Here is a 27,682-nt window from a genome sequence, read left to right as displayed (position 1 = left end):
GTGAGAAACTGGGCGACCAAACCCCGTAGTGATACGGCCCACACCTCCACCCTGGCCAAGTGGGGTACATACTTGCAACAACGCTGTCCTTTTAGCACCAGCTCATTGAGAGCAGAACTGCAGGAAGTCTTGGGTCCAGTCACCTATGTGACCTTAGAGTCAGGTGCAGCTGGGGCCCAGGAGGCAGAACCTGAAGTCAATCCCTACCAGGAGGGGGTGAATGCCCATCCCCAAGGATGCCTGGTATACTGATGGTTCTAGCAGGGGCCAACCTGCCAAATGGATGACCATAGCCTTCCATCTGGCCACTGAGACTATTTGGATGGACACAAGTACAGGCCAAAGCAGCCAATGGGCAGAATGAAGAGCCATATGGCTAGTTACCTGTAATAAACCTTCACCTCTGGTGATTTGCACTGATATCTGGGCTATCACAGACCTTTTGGTTTGTTACTTGGCACATTAACCAGTGGGATCAGGCCGTGTGTCAGGATTTATGGGAAACAGGACACCAGAAGCAGATGATAGTGTATCATGTCACAAGGCATGTAGATACTTTGGCAAGGGTAAGATTGTTGGATACTGTATCCACAGGTGACATGGTGCAGTGGCTCCACCGGTGCCTGCTCCATGCAGGACAGAAAACTATGTGGGCTATGGTTACGGCATGGAACTTGCCTGTGTCCTATGCAGAGGTACTTGCAGCTTGTGGTCAATGTGCAGTGTGTTCCAAGGAGCATCCTAGGAGACAACTGGCATCGCCTGTACAGATCCAGAGAGGTCATGTTCCACTGACATGGTGGCAGACAGACATCACTGGCCCCTTACCAAAGTCAGACGAGTACCAGTATGCAGTCACCTTCATAGGTACTGCCACCAGCCTGCTTGCCACCCAGCCTGTAACCCCAGAACAGGGGGCACTCATTCAGGCTCTGGACCACCTGAGTGCTTCATATGGGTAGTGTCTGGTCCTTGAAAGTGACAACTGTACCCATTTCACTGGTTCTATGGTGAAGCAATGGACTTAAGAGCTGGGGGTGGGGCCCTGGCCGGTTGGCTCAGTGGTAGAGAATCGGCCTGGCGTGCAGGAGTCCGGGGATCAATTCCCGGCCAGGGCACACAGTAGAGGCGCTCATCTGCTTCTCCACCCCTCCCCCTCTCCTTCCTCTCTGTCTCTCTCTTCCCCTCCCGCAGCCAAGGATCCATTGGAGTAAAGTTTGCCCAGGCACTGAGGATGGCTCCATGGCCTCTGCCTCAGGCGCTAGAATGGCTCTGGTTGCAACAGAGCAACGCCCCAGATGGGCAGAGCATCGCCCCCTGGTGGGCATGCCAGGTGGATCCTGGTCGGGCTGACTGCCTCCCCATTTCCTTTTTTTTTTTTTTTTTTTAATTATTTTTATTTATTTATTCATTTTAGAGGAGAGAGAGAGAAAGAGAGAGAGAAGTGGGGAGGAGCAGGAAGCTTCAACTCCCATATGTGCCTTGACCGGGCAAGCCCAGGGTTTTGAACTGGCAACCTCAGCAATCCAGGTCGACACTTTATCCACTGCACCACCACAGGTCAGGCTGCCTCCGTTTCCAACTTCAGAAAAATACAAAAAAAAAAAAAAAGAGCTGGGGGTGGACTGGAAGTACCATGTTTTCTACCACCCCCAGGCCGCTGATATCACTGAGCAGTAAAATGAACTCTTAAAGCAGGGACTGCAACAGGAGGGGGGCACCAGCTCCCTTTCTGGATGGACACGCCACTTGTGGACGGTACTTCAGATTTTGAATGAGAGACCTCGATGGGGGGGCAGCTCTGGTGGAGGCCCTCCTGCACAGGGCAGCTGCCCCCCTGCAGTTGTAGATATGCAGCCAGGATGCTTCACCCAAGCCAGGCTTTGGACAGCAGGACAACATGCTCCTGCCTGCCCCAACAGCCCTCCTTACAGGCCAATGGCTTCAATGGACATGGCCCCAGACTGGACAGGTCTGGGCAACCAGCACTTGGCCACATAAGACAGAAGTGTATTAATCCCTTGAGTGCTCCGGGGGACAGCATTATGAAGGGCACCTTTGTAATTTCTTTATGGCCTATATGAGTTCTCCCATTCTGTTACACATAGAACCAGCAGATCCTGGTGTTACAGGCTAGTAAGCTTTGTATGCCCACCTGGGGCGGACTCTAGTACCAGCTACTGTGCTGTCTGCGGACAAAACTCTGTTCTGTATTCTGCCAGAAGGGAAAGATTTGCCTCTCTTGGTGCCGCTGATCGCTGTCTCATTTCGCCCATAGCTTATGCTTTGTAATTCTGTTGCTGACTGTACTATTTCTGTTCATGTAATGTACCTCACTCCTCACACAGGGACCATTGTGGAAGATACCTGTTGCATAGATTGTGAGGTGAGCAACCCTAAAGGGGTGGAAGGTGGAAGGTGGGGAAAACAGCTGTTAAGCTTGCTCGCTGGTTTACCAGCTGCAAGCACTTTGCTCAACTAGTGCGTGAGCCCGTGGCAGTGCCATGTGTGCACGGTGTATGTAAGGCTGCGGGTGCTCGCCCTCTGGCGATTCTCCCAGGTCACTCTCCCACCACTGTGAGGTGCAGTTTTCCTGCTCCCTTGCCCTTCACTGGGAAAAGCAGGCTTTCCTTTGTTTATTAGCTCTTTTCCTTTTTTGTTTATTCACGCGCCTATCTTTGCGAGCCTCCAATAAACAGGTCTGGCCCTAGGTTTTCCGGTTCCACAGTTATTACTCTACCAACTCCCCGAATTCAATGAGAACCTGCCTGGCCCAACCACCAGCATTACAGTGAGCCAATGTTAGATGCTGGAAATCAAACCGGTGACTTTTGAATTACTCTTTTTGTAGAACATTCTCACATAGTAAGGTAAGAAAAGCCTGGTGTGGGAGCAGCAGGGGAAAGCGTATACAGAACCTCTTCTTTAAGGCCCAGAGAATATCCAAGATTCCGGGGACACAATTTGAAAGTGTTTCAATAAAATATTTCATCTTAGAAAAGATGCTCACCTATTAGTTATTTTAAAACCGTTCCATATTAAGAAAGACACCTCAAGGCTGCAGTTGTGGTTATTGCTATCACCTCCAAATTCTCAGGCTGCCTCTAGAAAAACTCCTTATCTAGGCTTTATCTCATTTCTTCTTGTGGCAAATTTAAACCTAAGTAGAACTGATCACCCAGGGTCTTATGGCTCCCTTGATGTCTGTTTCAGTACCATCAGATCAGTGCTCTTCCAGGGACAGAGGTAAAGCTGGAGAAAAGGCTCTCAGCAGGGAGGTGGGCCTTCACTGTAGTTCAAATCCTTTGAACCATGAAGCAGTTTTGCTGACAGTGCTTTCAGACATCTGATTCTGTTTAACTCAAATAGTTGGTCTTCCTCCCTCTGAGGAACCAATCCTTTAGAAGCCTGTGGGTGAGAGCTGTGGTAGAGGTTACCCAGGTCTAGAGTCATGGTCATGAGACTGATGACCACAGCAAGTGACTAGTTGGTGGTGAACAACTCTCCGCTGAAGGTTCTTTTATGTGAGACTGGTCTGAACATGACTATTGTCCACATTCCTGTGCTGGAAGGGAGGCTTCTCTTTCTGTGAGCACCTGCAGCACAGCTTAGAAGGGAACACAGACACTCACCTGTGACTCAGGATGCTTCATCAATGGCAAGGCACAACTCCCCACAGAGAAGGGTAAAGGAAAGCTGGCTGGGAATTAAACCTGACTTTTATGTCTGACTTTTCTTCAAAATGGATTTGAAAACAATGCTACAGTAGACTTCATCTTTGACCTGAACTCATTATAATGCCCTTGTGGGTCTAAATTTTGGTGTCTCGTCACAGCATAATCTTATTAAACTAGTTGATAGAAAGTTCTTGAAGAACCTATATATGGAGTGAAGAGAAGGAAGCCTCTCTTTAATAGCAAGAAAGCCCTCGAATTAATCAGATCACAGTCGAAGTTAATCGGATCATTTACAATAGGTGTGTTTTGTTCTTGGCAGATCTTCAGGGGCACAAAAGTGTTTTATTTGAATGTCCTAGGGCACAAAGGTGGATCCTTGAGTTATGTGGGTCTGTTTAGGTATCCCAGTGCCTGGAACAAAGCTTTTACTTGCATTAACCATTATGCCCACTGACCATCACCAAAGCCACTATTACTCAAACTGAATTTTTAACTCTTTGACTTCCCCCTATCAAAATTACAGCTCTTTAAATGACTCTAATATACAAGGGATTAAAGGTAGCAGTTTAAGAAATTTTACATAAACAGTAAAAGCATACCTGAATTTTCTTTAAAATTTTTTACTTGATTTTTTCTTTTTTATTTTAAAGTGTAACTGAATTTGACTGTATTTCTAAAATGTAGTTCATTTTCAATTCTACCGAGCAGCTAGCTTCTGGGCTGCAGCTTCAGTGACGTATAAGGTCACTGGCACTCCAGGGGTCCGGGAGTGAGGGGTGTGGGAGTGTTTTAGGCACATGGGATTTACCTCCACTACGACCTCTACTTGTATGGCTATGTCTCTCAGCACGCCCTTCGTGCAGACCATGTGTATCTGAGCTTTGACTTCTGTCTCTGACACTGTTTCTCCCTTCTCTTTCTTCTCTCCTGCTTGAGGACTTGTGCTCCTGCTTGGACTTCTCCTTCAGCTTCCTCTCCCGGCCCCCGGCTTCCCCGCAGCTGGATGACCCGAGCTCAGGGTAACTGGGCTGCAGCTTCCGCACCTCCTTGTGCTCTGGCTTCTGCCCCCTCTCTGGGTTCTTGCTGCCCTGCTTTTTAGACCCAGGGTCATCCTTGTCCTTCACCATCCTGCTTCTGGGAGTTGAAGAGGAGGCGGGAGGCTCTGCCAGTTCCTCCTGATCAGTCGTCTCTTTGCCTTTCTTTCGTTTCTTTTTTTCCTTTTTCTGTTTTTGGGTGGGTCTGTCCTCTTCAGAGCCCTCAGATGAATTTAGTGAGGGCGTTGGAGCCCCACGGCCTATAACCTGGAGCTCTTTGGTCCCAATATCCATTTCTTCTGAGTCCTTAGGTGCCCGATAGTTAGACACATGATCCACTCGAATAGTTCTTCCTTTGATCTTGATCCCATTAAAATTGTCAACGGCCAGAATCGTGCTCCTCTGGTCTTCATAGCAGAGGAAACAGAACCCCTTGGACTTCCCAGTCTTCTTGTCCCGCACCAGATTGATGTTAACAATCTCCCCACATTGTGAGAACACACAGATGACGTCCCCTTCCGTCAGTTCATAAGGAAGTCCTCCCAGGAAGATCCAGGCGCTGTCTTTGTACTCGGAGTGCCAAGACACCTTATCTGCCACCCCGAGCTGGACCTCACGCTCATTCAGCTCACTGATCAGCCTCACTTTAGTTAAAGAGTTCATCTTCCGGGCTTAGGATTTCTTCAAGAAATCCTTCTCTTCCGGAGTCGTACCAGGCGGTCTCCAGCCGTCTTCCGGAGGCCCTGCGACCGAACCTGCATGAAACTCGGGCTGTAGAGGGTCCACCGTGGCACAACACTCTCTTTGGCTTCTGCAGCGCTGCCAGTCCTCCCAGGCCGGTGCGCCGCTTGCTGGGAAGTGTAGTCTGGCCTCCGTTTGCTGGGAGCGGGGCAACAAGCCTTAGAACTACCTTTCCCATGAAACACTGCGGCGTCGACTGGGGAAGATGAATAGGGGTCGGTGGGAAGTATTGTCGCTTCTGTATTTGATAGGAGTGCTTGGTTCCAGACCCGCGGGGAAATGTAGTCCTAGGAGGTAGGCGTGGTAGGAGGCCGACTCATTCTTGCCAGGTATTCATTCGTTCGTGTAGGCATCTGGCAAGTATATACTGATCGCCTCCTGTGCACGTTATTGTGCCTAACAATGCCAGATTTAATATTTGACAAGCGGTGACTCAAATATTAATAAAATAGGCCTCTTCCTCTTTAGAGGCTCGTAGTCCAGTGGGGGTCAATGACGTGTAACATCCTCTGGGCACAGACGCATAGTGGCGCCCATCCTGTGCACTGGCGCTGCCATGTCGGGAGCAGCTTGGGCCGCCAGGGGGCGCGCGATCTGCCAAACCGTTGGCTGAGCTCCAAGGTATTCCGCTGGCTGTCAAGCAGGCCTAGCTACAGAGATCTTAAAAATACCCTGCATCACTTCCGTTTAGGTTCTCTTTAGTATTTATTATCCTAGTTCCATTTTTGTGTTCATACTAGCTACTTTGTTGCCTAACTTTATGCCACATTTCCCCTACCTCTCTTGACCATTTATGTTTTGTATTCTATTCCCTAGCCCGAATCTGTTTTTACTTTTCTTTAATCTCTAGTGCAGGGGTCGGGAAACTTTTTGGCTGAGAGAGCCATGAATGCCACATATTTTAAAATGTAATTCCGTGAGAGCCATACAATGACCCATGTATCTTACACATTATCCAATAAAAATTTGGTGTTGTCCCAGAGGACAGCTGTGATTGGCTCCAGCCACCCACAACCATGAACATGAGCGGTAGGAAATGAATGCATTGTAATACATGAGAATGTTTTATATTTTTAACATTATTTTTTTATTAAAGATTTGTCTGTGAGCCAGATTCAGCCATCAAAAAAGCCACATCTGGCTCACGAGCCATAGGTTCCCGACCCCTGCTCTAGTGGATATTGAATATTCTGGTTCCCCTCTTTTTTTATGCAGTATTTTTAGTGTATATATGTATATATAAGTATATACATATACTCATTGCTCAAATATGTAGAACCATGGTGATGGTTATGAGAACAGATTAGGGTCATGACTAACTCTATAAAACATGTGGTTATGGACAAGGAATAGTAGCACCAGGAGCTAAGCCTTTGTACCATTGTTCTAAATGCTTTACATGTACTGGTTGACTTATTCCTTAGTATATGAGGTTGGTTTCATCACTTCATAGAGAAAACATTCTGAGGCACTTAACCTAAAACAAATAAAATCCTAAGTGTCTTTGTGTACTATTAAGCTGTCCTTACAATGACTTTCTATAACGTGATGATAGAACAAAAGTTCCACTTAATGCTTAATATTGTAGTTAAGGGTTAGGTATGAAACCAAATCTTTAAAATAAACAGAAACCAAACATAATGAGGTAGACGTCATTCCTACCTAGCTCAGCCAGAAACTAAATGTCTTAGCAAGACAACAGTCACTTCCTGTATCACAAAGTCCTGTCTGCTTACTTGGCTCTTGTGCATTGCCTCAAACTGACTCAAATGTCAACTGTGGGTAACATGGAGCTCCTCCCATTATGTGAATGGAAGCTTTTGGTGTGGCAAGATAACTAGTCAAGTGTCATAAACTTAGTCATGTGCATGTTTGCATCAGATTAACCTAATAGACATAGAAAGGTAGAATAAATATAATAACTTGTTACATATTTTGTTCTCGTTTTCTACTTTTGTGGCTTAACTTCATTTAATAAATCTCTGGGCTATTTCAATAAAAACTAGTTTAGGGCTGTTGCTTGTCATACATGATTAAATACATGCATGTACTTAACTCCCCCACTTATTAGTAAAGTCTAGATTCACTTAACAGAATACCTATCTGATTTGTGAAGCAATCCGTACCTGTCACTTGATAAACTAGAATTGATGTGGAAATCTTACTCTGAGGTATTACAACAGTCAGTTTCTTCCACTGTCTTATTTTTTAATTAAAGATTTTATTTATTCACTTCATGGGATGGGGGGGAGGGGAGGAACAAGAAGTATCAACTTATAGTTGCTTCACTTTAGCTTTTCACTGATTGGTTGTCATATGTGTTTGACCGGGCAAGCCCAGAGTTTCGAACTGGCACCTGCAGCACAACCAGGTTGATCCTCTATCCACTGCACCACCACAGGCTAGACAGAACCTTTTTTATTATTATTATTGTTTATTCAAAAAGATAAAGCAGTTTCCTTTAGCATGTTTGCTTACAGTCTCAGGGTAACAAGATGTCTGCCACCACAGACATCAATGCTGCATTCAAAATCAGAAAAAAAAAATAGCTAGTTAGGAAAGGGAGAATACTTTCTTTCTACAAAGCTTTGTCTTTTTGCCCGATTAACTCCCCAGAGCCCCATTTGACAGCATATGCTCATTTTGATTGTGAAGGAGGCTGGGAAAGCAAGCATCCAACTCTCCAGCCACGTTCTATAGTGAGAGTCAGCATGAAATAAGAGACTTGGAAATGGCTTTGAATAGTGCAGCAGCTTGTTCAGCTTCAAGGAGGGCAGTTGGCTGACAGCTTCCAGGGGCAGTGCCTTCAGTATATAACACATGTTCAAGCTGAGGCCACATTCTTCTAGGCAACCCCCAGCCAATGCTCCGCAGCTGGGAGTACCAGGGTCTGGCTGTGTCTGCCCAACGTGGGACTCCTCTAGTCCTTGTCCCGGAGCCCCTGTAGAGCGGTGGAGACTTGTTCAGACCCACAGCACAGTCTGAAGCTCTCCCTGCCCAGTCTGCGTCCTTTCCTTTTCCTTTCACAGGCCAAGTCTGCATTGTGCTCTGAAGACTTTTCCTGCCCAATCCCGTTTTCCTCCCCTTATCTTACATGGTCATTACCCACCCCTACCGAGCAGTAAACCTCTGTTCTCCAAACTCCATCTCAGAATCTGCTCCTAGAGGAGTGGAGTTTATAGGAAAGAGATACGTCGAGATACTGTTCCCTATAAGGAAGTCTCCATGGGAGCCAAATATTAGTGCTAGAAGAACATAAGATCCTAGCAAGCTACTCTGACAAATCCATTTTCACTGTAAGGCTATTCCGAATGTGAGTACTTTTTTATTTCAGCCCACACTGGTAAACACTGGCAGAGTTGATCTCTGATTCTCTGGCTCCTGTTTTCTCTCCTTTCGATGCATTCCTGTTCTGTTGGTCTATGCTTTCTTAGCCGTGTTGATTCCAACATGGAATGCTAGAGCCAGGCCCTTTTTCCCCACCTTCAGGCCCAGAGACATTCTGTTTTCTTTTTTCTTCATTTGTTTGCTTGTTTTGTTTTTGCTTTCAAGAAAGTCTCCAAATACTTGCTCTCTTTCGTTATGTGTTGATTTTACAATTTCAATTCTTATAAATTTCTGAAGAAGCCTCGGTGCCACTGCTTTTTACTTATAGTACTTATAGGGTCCTGCTGTAAGTCTTTAAAATAGCATCAGCTTAAAAGGGACACTACCCACCATGACCTTCCAGTTAGGAACTTATGATCAGGTCACCCTGTGGGGTTACTTTCCTTAGAACATACCTTTCATCCCTGGTCTACTTGCCCTGGGGAACCAGAGCTGCAGTACATGAGCTACAAGCCTGTGGAACCCAAAGCCATGTCTGCCAATGCACGTCCAGGGGGGCTGGCATCACAGAGAACACTGCCAGGTGTTGGCTGGCACTGGGAGAGGGGACAGGCTCTTTAGCCTGTGCACTTCCACTGCCGTTTCTCAGTATTGGCTGCGGCCCTGGCTTTGCTCTCCAGTGATGAGGTTGTTGCCTCTCAGGCTCTAGGCAAGTGGAGGGCCAGACAAGGGGATTGAGGCTATTTGTAATAACCATCTAGGGAAGAAGGGCCACCTGCCGTTCAACACTGATGACACCCTGGAGGACTTTATGAAGTTGATCATCACCCCAACTGGTACTCGTTGAAATAACAGCGGACTAAAGAAGGGCACATGAATTTAAAGGACCCTGTTCCTCTGGAGCACTATGAAATCACAACGGAATGAGCAGAATTTCTTCCCCACACCGTGCCTGGTCCTCCTCTCACCTCTTCTCCCACCCTTACCCCCCACCGCCCCCCCCCCATGCACACACACACTGGTATTAAAGCTTGGTTTTTTTAAAGTTATGTTAAGCCCTGGCTGGATAGTTCCATTAGTTAGAGCATCCTCCAGATGTGCAAAGGTTGTAGGTTTATTCCTCGGTCAGGCTCATACAGAAACAGATTAATTATATCTCTCTCTCTCCCTCTCTCCCTTTCTCTCTCAAATCAATACTTAAATTTTAAAAATAAATTAAAAGTTATGTTAATAAAAACTTAGAAAAAAATGAAAATTAAAATAAATAAAATAGCATCTGTTCTAGAGCATAACTTCCTCTGAGGAACCCTCAAGTAGCTTCATTTGTTTATTTGTACATTAAACCTTTATTTATTGGGCAGCCACTATGTGACAGGACTCTAGGAGACATTGGACCTGCAGCAATGAAGAACACACAGGCACTCTCCCAAGAAGCTCATGGCAGCTGGTTTCAAATGAAACAAAGCTGGAGGTGGGGAGGAGTCAGAAGAGGTGAGATGTAAACCAGAAGAATGAACCACTCATCAGAGCTCTTTATACAACATAAATATTTTAAGCTTTGGCCCTGGCTGGTGGCTCAGTGGATAGGGTGTCAGCCTGGCGTATGGATGACCTGGGTTTGATTCCAGTCAGGGAACACAGGAGAAGCAACTATCTGCTTCTCCTCCCCATCCTCTCCCCCATGTCTCCCTCTCCCCCTCCCAGAACCAGTTGTTTAATTGGTTCCAGCATAGGCCCTGGGCACTGAGGACAGCTCCATTGCTCTGAATGTGGCAGGTTCAGGTGCTAAAAATAGCTCCACTGATTTGAGCACCAGCCGAAGACAGAGTAGCTGGGTAGATCCCAATTGGGGTGCATGTGGGAGTCTGCCTCACTATCTCCCCTCCTCTCACATAAAAATAATAATAAATAAATATTTCAAGCTTTCCATCCTCCATGAGATACAATTTCAGAGATTTTTCAGACCAGCATAGTCTGTCTACATGCACTGGATATTAAATATACATGTGGCTTATTTTCTGCTAATCTGTGCTGCTTGGCACTGTCTGGTGCCACCCTCAGATCCCGTCTGTTGATAGAACTGCCTTCCTGCAATGGCTTCTCTCTCTCCAGGGCTTGAACAATAATGGACTTGCCCAAATGGTGACTCTTTGTGCACCAGGCACACTTGCAGCACGTTCCCAGTGTGTCTGTATCAAGGTCGGCATCATTCCTGTCTTGGTTTCTGATTCTATTTGTGCTGAATGAACTCATTCCCACACATTAATGCTTATTATTCTATTTTCCCACCATAATATCTTGTACAAACATTTATCAGTTCTGTCCTTTTCAGTAAAAATTAGCAAAGCTAAGGACAGACTTGACTGCATGTAATCCAAAGCTTCTGACAGATTGGACTGCCTGGGTGGGTAGCTGAGTTTGTTAAAGCGTCATCCCAATAGACCAAGGTTACAGGTTTGATCCATGGTCAGGGCATATATGAGAATCAACCAATGAATGCACAAATAAGTGGAACAACAAATCAATGTTTCTCTCTCTTTATGCCCCTTCCTCTCTGTTGGGTAAACAAGCGAGTTGAGTTTGCTCACTTGTATTTTGCATTGGCACGGGGCAGCGCCGTTTGTGTGTGTGTGTGTGTGTGTGTGTGTGTGTGTGTGTGTGTGTGTGTAGTCTGCAAAAGGCCCCTGACCTTACATCTGGTGAAGCCAGCAGAATTTGGATCTGACTGGTATAGAACCGCAGCCACCCTTGAGGGGTGGAGTGGAGGAGTGGTGGTTGTTATGGTTCCCCATGGCTGTCCTTTTGGGTACCATGGGCTGGCTGTTTATACAGCCCTGTGAGAGGCTGCTTGAGCTTGAGAGCTCCAGAGTGAGCTACAGACCAAGTGGCACCAACGGCACGATGGAACAGTCACTGGAGAAAGAGCTGCAGATCTGAGAACCAGCAACAGTGTGAGCTGGAGTGAGCGCTGGAAAAGGAAGCTGGCCGGGTTTGAAAGCTGAGATGCAGACTGAGCACTGACAGCACCTGGAACTGCAGGCAGAGGCAGATTAAGGTCAGTGGAGCCGAGATGCAGGCTGAGCACTGACAGCACCTGGAACTGCAGGCAGAGGCAGACTAAGGTCAGTGGAGCCGAGATGCAGGCTGAGCACTGACAGCACCTGGAACTGCAGGCAGAGGCAGACTAAGGTCAGTGGAGCTGAGATGCAGGCTGAGCACTGACAGCACCTGGAACTGCAGGCAGAGGCAGACTAAGGTCAGTGGAGCTGAGATGCAGACTGAGCACTGACAGCACCTGGAACTGCAGGCAGAGGCAGACTAAGGTCAGTGGAGCTGAGATGCAGGCTGAGCACTGACAGCACCTGGAACTGCAGGCAGAGGCAGATTAAGGTCAGTGGAGGCCCTAGGCACAGAAGAAAATATTGGGCCCCTGAAAAAAAGAGAGACAGGGAAAATAGAAATATATATATGTTAACCATATTTTTAAATAAAAAATATTATGTTCTATTAATGTTAAAATTGCACACATAAAACCAAACTTGGTGTCATTAGAAAAAAGTGTAAAGTTGGGGTTTTGCGGGGCCCTTCAGAAGTCGGGGCCCAGGGCACGCACCCAGTGCGCCTGCCATTAAATCTATCTCTATCTACAGGTTCATGAGTTGCAGTTTGCCCTGGAAGTTGACTGTTGGCAGCAGCAGTTGTTGGAGAAACAACTCTGGGTTCAGCTTTGGGCCAAGAGCCAGCAGCTGGAGCAGCCGAAGATGGAGCTGTGCTGGTGGAGTGGCTCTGAGTCGGCGGAAGCGGGTATTTCAAGCTCCTTTTCTGAGGATGAGGAGGCTCAGGCTGAAGCTGCAGTCCGCATACTCAGAACTTGGCCAGTGGTCATCCAGAAGGTAAAAACCCAGTAGCCAGGAGTCCCTCTGGGCAGGCACAGCCCCCTTCCCAGGTAATGGAACACTCTGTGGCCCAGCCCTACACCCAGGCAGAGTTGATGGAGTTGGGAACTCAATTTAGGCAGAAACCTACTGAGCCACTGGTAGTCTGGTTACTGAGGTTGTGGGGCATAGGGGTGGATGGCATCATGCTCTCTGGAGCAGAGGTGGAGAGGTTGGCCACCGTTGCCATGCACTCCTCCTTGGGGCAGTGTCTTCAGAGCTCCCATGATGGCAGGTTTGAGGGGGGAGGCCTGAGGCTCTGTGTGAACCTAGTTGACTGTAATGGACCTTTACCTTGGTGATTTGCACAAACAGCTGGTCTGTCTATTGTGGACTGACTCTTGGACTGCAACCACAGTGGGGCACCGGCTCCCTTGTTGAATGGACTGCTGCTTTTGGACAGCATGAGAGACTCTGATGGAGGGCAGGGCAGGTCTGGTGGAGGCCCTCCTGCACCAGAAAGCTGCTCTCATCCAGTTGCAGAGATGCACCAACGACACTTTAAGGTTTTCATGGACACAGCCCTGGAATATAGAGGCCCACCTACTGTGGAGCAGGGGGCTAGGAATGGGCTTCCAGTTTATGCCTTGGGCAGAGAGCTCAGGGAGACATTGCAGACGGTACCTTTGTCATTGTTGTAATTGTGTAACTTGTGCTGTTGCTGTAGTCTGTTTGTTTATGTAATATACCTCACTCCTCACACAGGGATACCTGTGGTGTAGATTGTGAAGTGAGCAATCCTAAAGGAGTGGAATGTTGGGTAAACAAGTGAGTCAGGTTTGCTTGCTTGTATTTTGCATTGGCGCAGGGCCATGCCATGTATGTAGTCTGTAGAAGGCTGCGTTACTTGCCCTCAGGGCGGCAGATTGCAAATTGCAGGTTGCCTTCCTGCTTGGGAGGGGCCATTGTTTGCTACTGTCCAGAGAGAGAGTGCTGAGGGATTTGGGAGCCCTGAGATTTTGCCCCAGTCTGTTTGGCTGGGGAATGCTGAGGCTGGTGGGGGCCTGTGAGTCCAGGAGAGTCCGGAGAATGAGTCAGGGCTTGGGAGCCCTGAGAGAGAGGGAAGCGGTCTTCCCTGCCAGTTTGCTCGTCCGCCACTACGAGACTTTAATAAATGGAACGGCCCACCATTTTCTGGATCCACATAGTTCCTTTCCGTCTGCCTGAACCCAATGAGAATCTGCGTGGCCATGATGGCGGCAGCCACTAGCCTTACATTCTCCCGCTCTAAAATCAATAAATAAAATTTTTTTTTTTTTAAAATGACAGACTTGACTAGCTATAGACTGAATGTAATAATGTAAATGAAATGTAAATGTAAAAGATTACAAATAGAACAACAACAGTCCTCTAGTCTAGGATTTAATAACATTTTCTCAGAAGATTGAGTCTTGATTAGCATTTTCTTAGTTTGGAATGAGAATGGCGAAGCTACAATGAATCACAGTCACTCCCTCAACCCTCTCATTTCATAAAGAGGAAAGTTAACTCCAGAGCAGGAGGGTAACTTGCCAAGTCGCACAGCTTTGACAAATATGGGACTAACACCAAAGACCCAAACTCCCTGTCACGCTTTCTCCAACAGCTATTCCACGCTGAATTTGCCTGGTCTCACCGGCTTCCAAAATTAATTCTTCTCCCTTCCATATTTTAATCCCCATTGCAGCCCCTCCTTTTATGGTTTGTTTGGTTTTTTTGTTTGTTTGTTTTTTGGGTTTTTTTGTCTTTGGAGCTTCCTTTCCTTCCCTCTTTCTTGTCTCTGCACAGAATCTTTTACATTCCTGTCAGTATTGTATGCTCCTTCTTCTTAAACCCTTGGTTTTCTCTCTTCATGCCTATTTTGTACATGCCTATTTTGTATCTTCTACACTTAGTTTTTTTTAATGTTTTATTTATTGATTGTATGGCCAAAGGCCGCCATCATGGCCAGTCATATGCAGGTTCTCATTGAATTTGGGCAGAGGGTAATGAAACAACGGGACCAAGAACTGGTGGGCCATTACTTTTTTAATCCTAGCTCGCTCCCAGCAGGCGAGCAATACACACAGTGGGAAAACACTTCCCATTCCATTCAGGGCTCCCAAAGACACCGACACATTCTCCGGTTCCACAACCAGGAGAATCTTCTCTGGTTTCTCCTAGAATCAAAGGCCCACCAGTCTCAGCGGAGCTCGCAAAAGCCTCTCACCTCTGGTTCCCATCTGCACACCTTCTCTCTCTCTGCCAACATGGCTTCTTTCTTCAGCACTCTGCATTCTTTCCTCTCACTGCAAACATGGCTTCTTTTTCCTTCTCCTTTTTCTCTCTCTGCAAAACTACCTGGGCCCATAAAGACCCCTCCTCCAGCAAACATTAGCAAAATGACCCTTCCCAAGCAGTAAGATAATTTGCAGTTTCACAAACCACATATACCTGGCGCTGCCCAGCATCATTTTGTAAAAATAAAAGTGAGCAAACATAAAAATCATATTTTACAAACTTATTTGACCAACAACCTACTTTTGACTTATATATATATGTCAAATATATATATACATATATATGTATACAATATGTATATATATATACACCACCAATAAGTTTAAATTTTCAAAAACAGGAAAAGATGGGGTTAGAGTGAGCTGATTTTAGGAATTATCATCACATTCACATCAAGTTGTTTAAACCTAGTTAAGGCACACTTCTCTACTCTTGGGTCTACTTGCCAACTGAAAAGGTCACAGGAGAGTTCTAAACATCTAGCACAATGATTAGAATTCTAGAGTTACTTCCTATTTCCCCTTTCCTGGACATCTCATCATTAGTTGGGGCCATAAATTCAAGGGCCATATTTATGAACCCAGTTTTTTGTATTTTTTCTGAAGCTGGAAACGGGGAGGCAGTCAGACAGACTCCTGCATGCGCCCAACCAGGATCCACTCGGCATGCCCACCAGGGGGTGATGCTCTGCCCATCTGGGACGTTGCTCTGTTGCAACAAGAGCCATTCTAGCGCCTGAGGCAGAGGCCATGGGCCATCCTCAGCGCCCAGGCCAACTTTGCTCCAATGGAGCCTTGGCTGCAGGAGGGGAAGAGAGAGACAGAGAGGAAGGAGAGGGGGAGGGATGGAAAAGCAGATAGGCGCTTCTCCTGTGTGCCCTGGCCAGGAATTGAACCCGGGATTCCTGCATGCCAGGCCAACGCTCTACCACTGAGCCAACCGGCCAGGGCCTATGAACCCAGTTTAAGGATACATACCCTGAGAATACTAAGCATATTCCCAGGGACAGATAGATTTTGCAGAGAACTCCAGAATTTTGACTGTTGAAACTACAGCTCTTTCAATGACTAATATTCAAGGAATTAAAGATTGCAGCCTCAGATTTTAAATACAGAAACAGTAAAAGAGTACCTGAGTTTTCTTTTTTTTTTTTTAATATGTGATTTGTCTGACCTATGGTGGCACAGTGGATAAAGTGTCGACCTGGAATATGAGGTCGCTGGTTTGAAACCCTGGGCTTGCTTGGTCAAGGTACATATGGGAGTTGATGCTTCCTGCTCCTCCCCTGCTTCTCTCTCTCTTCTATCTAAAATGAATAAAAATATTAATAATTTTTTTGTGATTTTTTTATTTTGTTTTTTATTTTAAAGCATAACTAAATTCGACTGCATTTTTAAAATGTAGTTCATTTTCAATTTTACCGAGCAGCTAGCTGCTGGGCTGCAGCCTCAGTGACGTATAAGGTCACTGGCATTCCAGGGGTCCGGGTGTGAGGGGTGTGGGAGTGTTTTAGGCACATGGGATTTACCTCCACTACGACCTCTACTTGTATGGCTATGTCTCTCAGAACGCCCTTCGTGCAGACCATGTGTATCTGAGCTTTGACTTCTGTCTCTGTCACTGTTTCTCTCTTCTCTTTCTTCTCTCCTGCTTGAGGACTTGTGTTCCTGCTTGGACTTCTCCTTCTTCAGCTCCCTCTCCCGGCCCCCGACTTCCCCGCAGCTGGACGACCCGAGCTCAGGGTAACTGGGCTGCAGCTTCCGCACCTCCTTGTGCTCTGGCTTCTGCCTCCTCTCTGGGTTCTTGCTGCCCTGCTTTTTAGACCCAGGGTCATCCTCGTCCTTTACCGTCCTGCTTCTGGGAGTTGAAGAGGAGGCGGGAGGCTCTGCCAGTTCCTCCTGATTAGTCGTCTCTTTACCTTTCTTTCGTTTCTTTTTTTCCTTTTTCTGTTTTTGGGTGGGTCTGTCCTCTTCAGAGCCCTCAGATGAATTTAGTGAGGACAGTGGAGCCCCATGGCCTATAACCTGGAGCTCTTTGGTCACAATATCCATTTCTTCTGAGTCCTTAGGTGCCCTATAGTTAGACACATGATCCACTCGAATAGTTCTTCCTTTGATCTTGATCCCATTAAAATTGTCAACGGCCAGAATCGTGCTCCTCTGGTCTTCATAGCAGAGGAAACAGAACCCCTTGGACTTCCCAGTCTTCTTGTCCCGCACCAGATTGATGTTAACAATCTCCCCACATTGTGAGAACACACAGATGATGTCCCCTTCCGTCAGTTCATAAGGAAGTCCTCCCAGGAAGATCCAGGCGCTGTCTTTGTACTCGGAGTGCCAAGACACCTTATCTGCCACCCCGAGCTGGACCTCACGCTCATTCAGCTCACTGATCAGCCTTACTTTAGTTAACGAGTTCATCTTCCGGGCTTAGGATTTCTTCAAGAAATCCTTCTCTTCCGGAGTCGTACCAGGCGGTCTCCAGCCGTCTTCCGGAGGCCCTGCGACCGAACCTGCATGAAACTCGGGCTGTAGAGGGTCCACCGGGGCACAACACCCTCTTTGGCTTCTGCAGCGCTGCCAGTCCTCCCAGGCCGGTGCGCCGCTTGCTGGGAAGTGTAGTCTGGCCTCCGTTTGCTGGGGGCGGGACAACAAGCCTTAGAACTACCTTTCCCATGAAACACTGCGGCGTCGACTGGGGAAGACTAATAGGGGTCGGTGGGAAGTATTGTCGCTCCGGTACTTCACGGGAGCCCATGATGCCAGGCCCGCGGGGAAATGCAGTCCTCTAGGAGGTGGGCGTGGTAGGAGGCCGACTCATTCTTGCCAGGTATTCATTCGTTCGTGTAGGCATCTGGCAAGTATTTACTGATCGCCTTACTGATCGCCTCCTGTGCACGTTACTGTGCCCAACGATGCCGTATTTAATATTCGACAAGCTCTGGCCCAAATATTAATAAAATAGGCCTCTTCCTCTTTAGAGGCTGTAGTCCAGTGGGGAACAATGACAGGTACGTCTCTGGGCGCAAATACAAAGTGGCGGCCGCCCTGCGTACCGGTGCTCTCCTGTCAAGTGCAGCTGGGTCGACAGGGGGCGCGCGTTCAGCTGTTTGGCTACATACACCCTTAGCGTGGCCTTAACTAAAATACCTCAATTGTGACAAGGCCACTTTGGATTAAACTCACTCTGTAGGTTTCTGTTTGGAATCTAGGGTTTACCTAAAGCTGTTCCACACTAATGGCTTCTTGCCCAGGAGACTGGTGTTGCCATGTATTATATTTCTTAGCAGCAAATCTCCTTAAGATTGTGCTATCTGAATTGTGATAACGTCAAGTATTAAGCAATGAAAAAGTGATAGCAGGAGAACTCAGGTGCGAGGGAATTCCATAATAGAAACTGGAAACAGGTGAAGTAAACCTGTGCCTCTGGGAGAAGCTGTAGTTTCTTCGGAGGGATGTTAGAAGGTAGCTGTCTACAACCGCACAGATCTCCGTGTAGGTGAGCCAATGTTAGATGTTGGAAATCAAACTAGTGGCTTATGAACCACACTTTTTGTAGAATATTCTCACATATCAAGGTAAGAAAAGCCTGCTGCAGGAGCAGCAGGCGAGACTGTACGCAGAACTTCTTCCCTAGCCTACTACCCCAAAGGCCCAGAGAATATCCAAGGTTCTGGGGAACACAGTTTGACAGTATTTCAGAAAATACTTCATCTTAGGAAAGATGCTCACCCATTAGTTACTAAAAGCCTTTCCCACCCTGACCGGATAGCGCAGTTGGTTAGAGCATTTTAAAGGGAATAATTCAGTGTCATGGGGTACATTCACAGTGTTGTAAAGCCGCCACCGTATCCAATTCTGAAACATTTTTGTCACCCACAATGAAACCCTGTACCCATGAAGCAGTTATTTTCATGCCCTTCTCATCCTTATCCCTGATATCCACCAATTGCTTTCCATTTCTGTGGGTTCACCTATTCTGGACATTTCATAGAGAAGGAATCCTACAATTAAAAAAAAATGTAAACGGCAGTGATTCTGACAAAGTCCAAGTGCAAAGCTTAAGTGGTTTCAATGTTCTGGTTCCTGGGAACTTACCTCTGGAAATATCTCTACTCTCCTGCCAGAAATACTGAAACTACATTCTACGCAAGTCATTTAGACCATCATCTGTCTGGAACAGATGGCAAAAAACATTTAAGAGGCATAGTAGGCCCTCGATTTACCTTTTCTTTAATCTAATCTAACTTGATAGCCACTTACCATAGCACTTGATATGGGGCTAATCTGAGCTGAGCTGTACTGTCAGTTTAAAGTACATACCAGACTTCAGAGTTAGTACTGAAAATACAAGTTCATTGGTTTTCATGTTACATGTTGAAATGATGAACATTTTATCTATTGGGTTAATACTAAGTTCTGCTTGTTTTATTATTGGGGCTGTTATAACACCTAAAGTTACATATGCGACTTATACTGCATTTTATATGATATGTGTCGGGCACATCACTATTCTAGAGCTTCCTGTAAGTTCTCTGTGGAGACAGTGCTCAGAGACCTTTGATCTAGAAGCTTTCTATAAATGCCTTCAAGTACAAGTTGAAAATTCTTAGGGATGAAAAAAACTTGATTTCAGAGAACTAGACAAGATCACAAAATTGTTCCATTTATACCACATCCCACCTCCTACCTGGGGGGGGGGGGGGTTCCTAGACCCCAGGCCCAAAGGTTAAGTGAATTAGGAAGACAAAAGAACTAAATAGACTAAAGAATTAGATATCTTTATACAGTTATGGCTTTTCCTTTAGTTGATTATGCCTAATCTAAAGTTTGCCAAACTGCTTCAGAAACCTCACCAGCAGTAGGAGGGACCAAAAAACATGCTGGACTTTTCCAAGCTTCCTCTTTCTCTCAAAACTTAGTCTTGTTTTTCTCCAGGCCATCACATTAGGGAAGTGAGACCACATTATGTGACATCATCTATAGGGCTTTCCTGCTACTCCATATTTAGATTCTTCAGGAAACTTCTATCACCTAGTTGAATAAGATTGTGCTGTCGTAAGACACATAAATGTAGACCCACAAGGGCTTTATAATGAAGTTTAGATCAATGATGAAGTCCACTGTATTATTGTTTTCAAAGTTATTTTGGAGAAAGAAAGTCAGATGTAAAAGTCAGATTTAATTCCCAGCTAGCTTTCCTTCACCCTTCTCTGTGGGGAGTTGTGCACTGCCACTGATTGAGCACCTCGAGTCACAGCTGGGTGTCTGCGTGCCTTCCTACACAGTGCTGCAGGTGCCCACGGGAGGACGAGGCCTCCCTTCCAAAGTGTGCTCAGTCCTGTGCTGACAATAGCCATGTTCAGACCAGTCTCACATAAAACAAGCTTCAGAGGAGAGTTGTTCACTACCAACTGGTCACTTGCTGTGGTCACCAGTCTCATGACCATAGCGCTAATTTCAAGGTGGGTGAGGGAAGCTGCTTGGTCTGGGTAACCCCTGGACAACACAGCTCACACATCCACACTCCTAAAGGATTGGTTCCGCACAGGGAAATACACCAGCCATTTGAGTTAAACAGAATCAGATGCCTGAAAGGAAAACCACTGCTGGTTTTAGTAAATCCTCAGCAGTTTATGGATTTCTAGAGGAATTCTGAAATGACTTTCCAGAACTTCTCAGGAGACACTTTGGCATGAATAAAGTTCACAACATTTTTTGCAATGAGTCCTTCAGCCACTGAGAGCACCTCCGTGTGAATGCCACTTTGAGGGAGGCTCTGAGTGATTTTAGCCAGTGGCTGGGCAGAGAAGGTTGTGCGAAGCGGTGTGACACCACAAGGCTGGTATATTCAGTACATAGACAGGCACTCAGAAACTATCTGACAGCCCCTGGAACTTGAGAAAAAGCAGTAGGACAGCGATGATGAAGAAAAAGCTGCCAAATTTATTGAAGAACAAATGAAAAGAGGTCTGGAAGGGAAAGAACAGGAGACCCTGGTTTTTACAGAATTAAGCAGAGAAAATGATGAAGAGAAAGTGACTTTAATTTGAATAAAGGAACGTATAGTTCAACAGCAACATCTTCCAAATCACCTTTTTAGGGACCAAGTTCATTGAAGGTGGTAGAGACTGGAGCATCAGTGAAACAGAAAGAATCTCCCCAGAGCTTAGCTCAACCAAAGGAAAAAAGACAAAGAAATCTGCACTTGATGAAATCATGGAGATTGAAGAGGAAAAGGAAAGAGCTGCCTGACCAGACTGCTGGCTGCAGCCTGAAATCATGCTGAAAATTATAACCAAAAAACTTAGAGAGAAAAGCATAAGAGCCTGACCTGTGGTGGCACAGTGGATAAAGCGTCGACCTGGAAATACTGAGGTCGCCGGTTTGAAACCTTGGGCTTGCCTGGTCAAGTACATATGGGAGTTGATGCTTCCAGCTCCTCCCCCTTCTCTCTCTCTCTCTCTCTTCCTCTTTCTCCCTCTCTGTCTCTCTCTCTCCTCTCTAAAAATAAATAAATAAATAAATAAATTAAATTAAATTAAAAAAAAAAAAAGAAAAGCATAAGAAAAAGAGCATTGTTAGCAAAGTATCTGACAAATGATCCAGGTGTTGTAAAGATAATTGACTTTGGAGACAAGCTGAAGCTTGACCATACTCCTTTGGAAACAGTAATTCCAGCACCAGGAAAAAGAATTCTCATTTTAAAAGGAGGCCACAGAGGAAATGAAGGTATCTTAGAATCCATCAATGAGAAGACCTTTTCAGCTACTACAATCATGGAAACTGGCTCTTTAAAAGGACACATAGCTGAAAGAATTCAATATAGAGACATTTCTAAACTTGCTTGAGTTTGAAAATTTGTTAGCATATTAAAATCCTAAAGCATAAAATTGGTGTTCGCCAAGGCACTACAAGACTCTACTGTGTTAGATGTTTCTTTTGCATAAAACAAATGGATTTATTTAAATAGTACTGTATAGTTTTTGAACTAAGCTTATAGAAAAATTTAATTTTATCTCATGAAATATAAAAAGTATGTAAATTTTTTATTTTTGTGTTCTTTATAATATTTTCTTAATTTTTTAAATGTCCATTAAAAGAATGTTATTGTAAAGTGTTTTATATATGATAATTAGAACCATACAAAAAATAAAAAATGAAGCATCCCTGAGGCCAGCTACAGGAGCCTGAAGGTGCAAGGAGGGAGTGTAGTCCGAGAAAGTCACTACTTGCGAGGACCAACTGACAGCAGATGGGTGTGACCTTCAGTAGACATGTATCCACCCCGCAGTGACCTGCATGATAGAAGCTGAGAGAATACAAAGATCACTCTCCTCCCATTCTCCAGTCTCCTGAAACTGCCTCTCACTAGCCACACCAACCAGAAGACAGAGGGCAAAGGAGCCAATGATGCAATCAACACAGGTCAACCCTCCAGGGCCCAGAGCAGGGTAGGAGAGTTTGGGAGGAGATCTGGAAGAGCAAATGGAAAATATTCAGTAATTTCTCTCCAAGACGAAAGTCACTGACTACATTCTAAAGGTCAAGGAATTCAAGAATAACAAAGAAAAATACAGTGTGGGGCAAAAATAGGTTTATAGTTGTTCCTATGAGAAATGATAATAGCATATAACAATACAAGAGTAAATTCTGTTGCATGTGTTTACAACCGTAAGCCTACTTTGGCTCCACCCTGTATGTCTTCTCCAGAGCTGGTAAGAGACTTGGTTCTAAGGAGAACTACTTTGATAAGCCGGTCATGATAAAGCAGAGAGCAGTAGTCTGGAACTCAGGTTTCTGGCAGAAGAATCACCTTCCTCTGGATAATAAAGGGAAAGAGAATGGGGTTGAATGCATTCTTGGGGTAAGTTTAAGAGGAAGAGGAAGACAAGAAACAAAGACCAGTAAGAAATAATTGGAAGAAGAAATAAACCTAATGCAAATATTTCAAGTGAAATCATGGGCCCTCTGTGCTATCTTCCTATGAATTACAAACCCACAGTAAGAATTAACAAAAAAATTATGATAAACTCAGTGTGAATGGATTGCTTGTGTAAATTAATGAAGGGATTGAGTTTACATGATTGGTACTGGGCTGCTGAACGTAAGGGTCTAAGAAGAAAATCACTTTTTTTTTCTGTTACACAGAGTAGAAACTGGCAAAGTGAATGAAGGGCACAGTGTTAAAAGAAACAGAGCAGGACTCAAAATCTGGTGGAGCTGCCTCCTTTCATTGTGCCTCCAACACAGAAGAGGATAGCTCGGCATGTAAGAAGAATATATGCCTCCCTGAATATAGAAACAATGGCTACATAATTCTTATAGTTTATAAATACGTACTAATATAAGAGCTAGAATTTATGGAGTATGTGCTAGTTGTGTGCCAAGGGGTGAGTTATCTTGTCTAACTAAAGTAACCCAAGAAAGTTTCTATTAATATCCCATTTTACAGATGAGAAACCAGATTAGAAAGATGAAGTAACTAGCCCACAGGGGACAGTTAGAATTCAGAATTCAAGCTCAGGCAGCCTATATTTCTGGCTCATTTCAACAGTTAGCCTGAATACATTTACTCATTTTAAGCATTGAACAAGGGAGCTTTTATACCTTTTTAAAATGGAAACCTATAAATTGAGGTGTTGTTGCTTTTGTTTTTGTTTTTGTTTTGATGCTGGGTTGCTGTCAACAACAAAATACTGTGGATGTGTGTTCACAAGTCTCCTTGCTATTCAGCCACTATTCCCACGGTCTTGCATACCACAGTAGCTGCTGCCAGTTGTATTTTTCACATTTCTCTTTGAAATGAGACTGCCAGTGGCAGCTTTGGTGTCCCACAGAGCTTCCTCAGAACGCCATATGTCAGAGGAACTTCCCCCGCAGTGATCCTGGCAGCAGCTCCTTGCTGCACCTGGTCCTCTCTGTAGGCCTATTGCAGGGCCAGGGGCTCAGAAAAAGTGGAGGTTTCTTTCGAAAGAGAAAGGGAAGAGGAAGTATTGTTATTCTCTGTGGCTCATGGTCCTAACAATTTCTCTGAGCACTTAGATTTTGGTAGTATTTAATTCCACTGTTACTTCATTGAATTGGGGTAATGTTCTGTCCTTATCTGGAATGTTATTGTTTTTTTAATTTTTATTTACTGATTTCAGCAAGAGAGAAAGGAGGAAAAGGGAGAAAGGAAAGAGAGAGAGGAACATCTCTCTGTTCCTGTATGTGCCCTAACCAGGCATCAAACTAGCAACCCCTGAGCTTCAGGACGATGCTTCAACCAACTGAGGTATCTGGCCAGGGCTGGAATGTTTTTTGTTCTTGTGTGTGTATGAGAGAGAGGGAGAGACAGACAAACAGGCAGACAGGAAGGAACAGAAATGAGAAGCATCAACTCATAGTTCCAGCACCTTAATTGCTCATTGATTGCTTTCTCATACATTCCTTGACCAGGGAGGGAGGGGCTCCAGCTGTGCCAGAGACCCCTTGCTCAAGCCAGTGACCAGGGGGTCATATTTATGATCCCACACTCAAGCCAGCAACTACGCACTCAAGCTGGTGAGCCCACGGTCAAGCTGACAACCTTGGGGTTTTGAACCTGGGTCCTCAGCACCCCAGGTCAACCCTTTGTCCACTGCACCACCACCTAGTCAGGCAGGGCTGGAAATGTTCTTGATGAGTACCATGGTCAAAAATGCTGGTTTGACATGTCTTGGACTTCTCTTTAAAACACTTGATCTATAGATACTAAAGTATTTGTTAACATTGTCATTATAATTTACATCATCTGTAAGTTTTGAGAAGATATTATTTCTATTGTATAGATGGTAAGAAGATGTCAGATAGAAAAATGACTTATCCAAGTCATAAGTCAGTGGCAAAACTGGAACCAATATTCAGTGTTCCTGACTCCAGATGAGATTAATTCATCTCCTAAAAATAAACTGTTTTTCTTTCTCCACATATCCAAAGCCATCATTACCTCCTGAATAAATATCAGTCCTTTAGTAAGTACGAGTATCTAATAAATACCTAATAACTGTCTAATAAATACCAGTTCTCTCATGCTATGTGTTAAGATAAGAAGCCAGAACCAAACTTCCATTACAGCTCTATAACCTAGTGAACAAAAGCATTTGCTTTGGAGTCAAAAAGAGAAGGATTTGAATCCCAGCTCCATCACTTAAAAACAGTTCATTTGGAGGTATATTCTTTCACATCCCCGAGTCTTAGTTTTCTGTAAGATGGTAGGCACTGCTAGTTGCTGACTTAATATTTACTTCCCTTTCTTTCCTCTACCAGAAACCAGACTTGGTTTAGAGCATCAGTATGCCAGGTAGAAAGCCTTGCTTCCCCAGACTCCCTCACAGCCAGCGGGCCCACCACCCACATGACGAAGCTCTGAGCAGTGAGTCATAAACTGAGGGTTTCTGCAAAGCTTTGCTTCCCTCAATGAGTGTCCCTCACCTCTTCTTCCTACTTGGTCCCACTTTCCTTTTTCTTCAGCACTTTAACATTCATTTTCATATATATTCCTATGATGTTATCTCTTGGATGAAATAATTACTTAACAGGTGAAATGAGACTCCTTCTTTCTTCAATACCAGTCAGAGGTGCATTTTCAAACACCCTCCTCAGCACCTCCTGACACAGCCTGCTGAATCCAAGTCTTTCGTGAAAATCTGGACTTTATATGTATATTTATTTGTGTTTTTTAGAATCTCTCAATTTTTGAGGAACAAGTTATACCACCTTCAGATGATCCAGACCAAGGTTTCTTTTACCTCTCTTCCTCGTCTTAGTCCTGGAGAAGTTTGACACCACCTCACAAAGGTATAAACGAGGAAATGACAGCATATCTTCTCTGTCCTTCAGTTCCACTCCTGGCTCTTCTTTTTGTACTTTGTACTCAGGACACACAATTGATGGACCACATCAACAAGGCTCTCTGCTCTGGCTTTTGGTTGGGCCAATGTGGAGCCCTTCCAGAGATCGAAGAGAGGAAAGAGTGTGATTTCAGGATATTTATTCCCCTGGTTCTCTCCCTAGGTGAGCTGTGCCTCCTACCCAAAGTCACAGACCCTCTCTCAGGTTTTCTACGCAACTCTACCTTTTGGGTTCCAGTGAGCATATTCTCCTTTCGTTTCTGGCTCTAATTTGGTTACAGCTTTGCTGTTTCTAGTTCTTGCGCTTTCCCTACTGCCCATCTTCGCCTTTGAAAATGGTCCTTTTATTAAATCCTCTTTATATTATCCTAATTTGAGCACTGAGCCATTCAGTGGATAAAGTATTGTCCCTACTCACCAAGGTCAAGGGTACGAGAAGCAACCAATGAGTGCACAACTAAACAGAGCAACTAACTAAAACAACAAGTTGATGCTTCTCTCTCTCTCTTTTTCTCAAATCAATGGAAAATTTTTAAATCAAATTATCCTAGTTTGAGTGTGTCATTTATTTCTCTGAGAACACTGACTGATGGAGATGAGAGAATCAAAGCAGTCCATTTTTGCTTCTAAACAACGCTCCTCAGATGTCTCAGGGGCCCAGGGCTCCCACGTTGAGGGGACAGGTACCAGAACTCCCCCTGCCACAGTCCAGCAAGACAGAATTCTCCACGTGGTCCCCATCCTCACCCCATACTTTCTTCAACCATGTTTAAAACTTAACTACTCGCTATCCTTTTCCCATGACTCTATCTCCCAAGGAGACAGTTAGCAAATTTGCTCTTGAATGCTAGTACATTAAAGGGAAGAAGGCTAACACAATGTTTAATAGTCTTCTATTAAAAAAAAGTTGCATCCACTTGTCACCTCCCCAGACAGTGCACATTGGCTTTCATGGTCTACAGAACACAGCATTGTGCCTCAGACTATCATTAATCAAACCTGAAAACGCACCTAAGAACTGCAGGCTCGCTTCATTACTCCACTGCTGAGAAATGAATCAAATAGGTTACAGACTTCAGGCTTCTGTGTTTTAAATATTGTTGCTAACTGGGACATATAACCTTAGTTTATCCGGGGATTTGAATAAATAAGTGCAAAACCTCTTGCTGAGGTTGGAAACCGCAGGCTCAGACAGGATACTGATGGAACACACAGTCACCCTTTTCCGGGTTTAGTCTTTAGCTTTTCAGACCTTAACACTATTTTCTTAGTGTGCTCAGTGGATTCTGACTTCAGGGCCATTCTAACCAAAGTAATAAGAAATCAATATATAAAGCAAAATGCCAACTTACTCATTGATATTAAGATCTACTGTGTGGGAATTTATATGTGTGAGTGTGTGAGTGTGTGCATGTGTGCTGTAAGTTATGTGGGCCAGGCAGTGGGTGTATCAGTCAACTTCAAATGACAGGAAAATAAACCAATGAGCTAACCATAGAACATTTTTCTATGGTTTATTCAATAAATGTTCTTATGGTTTATTCAATAAGAAGAGAAAGCAAGCAGTCTTATCATGGCCATCAAGGAACTATATCCTTTAGCATGTTTGCTTATGGCCTCATGGTAACAAGATTTCTGCCACCCCAGACATCAATGCTGCATTCAAAATCAGAAAAAAAAAAAAATAGCTAGTTAGGAAAGGGAGAATACTTTCTTTCTATAAAGCTTTGTCTTTTTGCCTGACTAACTCCCCAGAGCCCTGTTTGACAGCACATGCTCATTTTGATTGTGAAGGAGGCTGGGAAAGCAAGCATCCAACTCTCCAGCCACGTTCTA

At 44.9% G+C, this 27,682-nt stretch overlaps 3 pseudogenes; 1 reads left to right on the top strand and 2 right to left on the bottom strand.

Moving 5' to 3' along the window:
- The window catches only part of LOC136406373 (DNA/RNA-binding protein KIN17-like), a 37,264-nt pseudogene extending 15,441 nt beyond the window's left edge, over window positions 1–21,823 (top strand).
- LOC136405380 (RNA-binding motif protein, X-linked 2 pseudogene) lies at window positions 3,595–5,879 on the bottom strand (annotated as a pseudogene).
- LOC136405506 (RNA-binding motif protein, X-linked 2 pseudogene) lies at window positions 16,336–17,531 on the bottom strand (annotated as a pseudogene).
- Window positions 21,824–27,682: the final 5,859 nt, after the last annotated feature.

This window comes from Saccopteryx leptura, chromosome 5 (assembly GCF_036850995.1).
Source record: "Saccopteryx leptura isolate mSacLep1 chromosome 5, mSacLep1_pri_phased_curated, whole genome shotgun sequence".
Classification (NCBI taxonomy): domain Eukaryota; kingdom Metazoa; phylum Chordata; class Mammalia; order Chiroptera; family Emballonuridae; genus Saccopteryx; species Saccopteryx leptura.
Note: the sequence above shows the minus strand (reverse complement) of the source record. Positions and strands in the feature narration are given on the sequence as shown.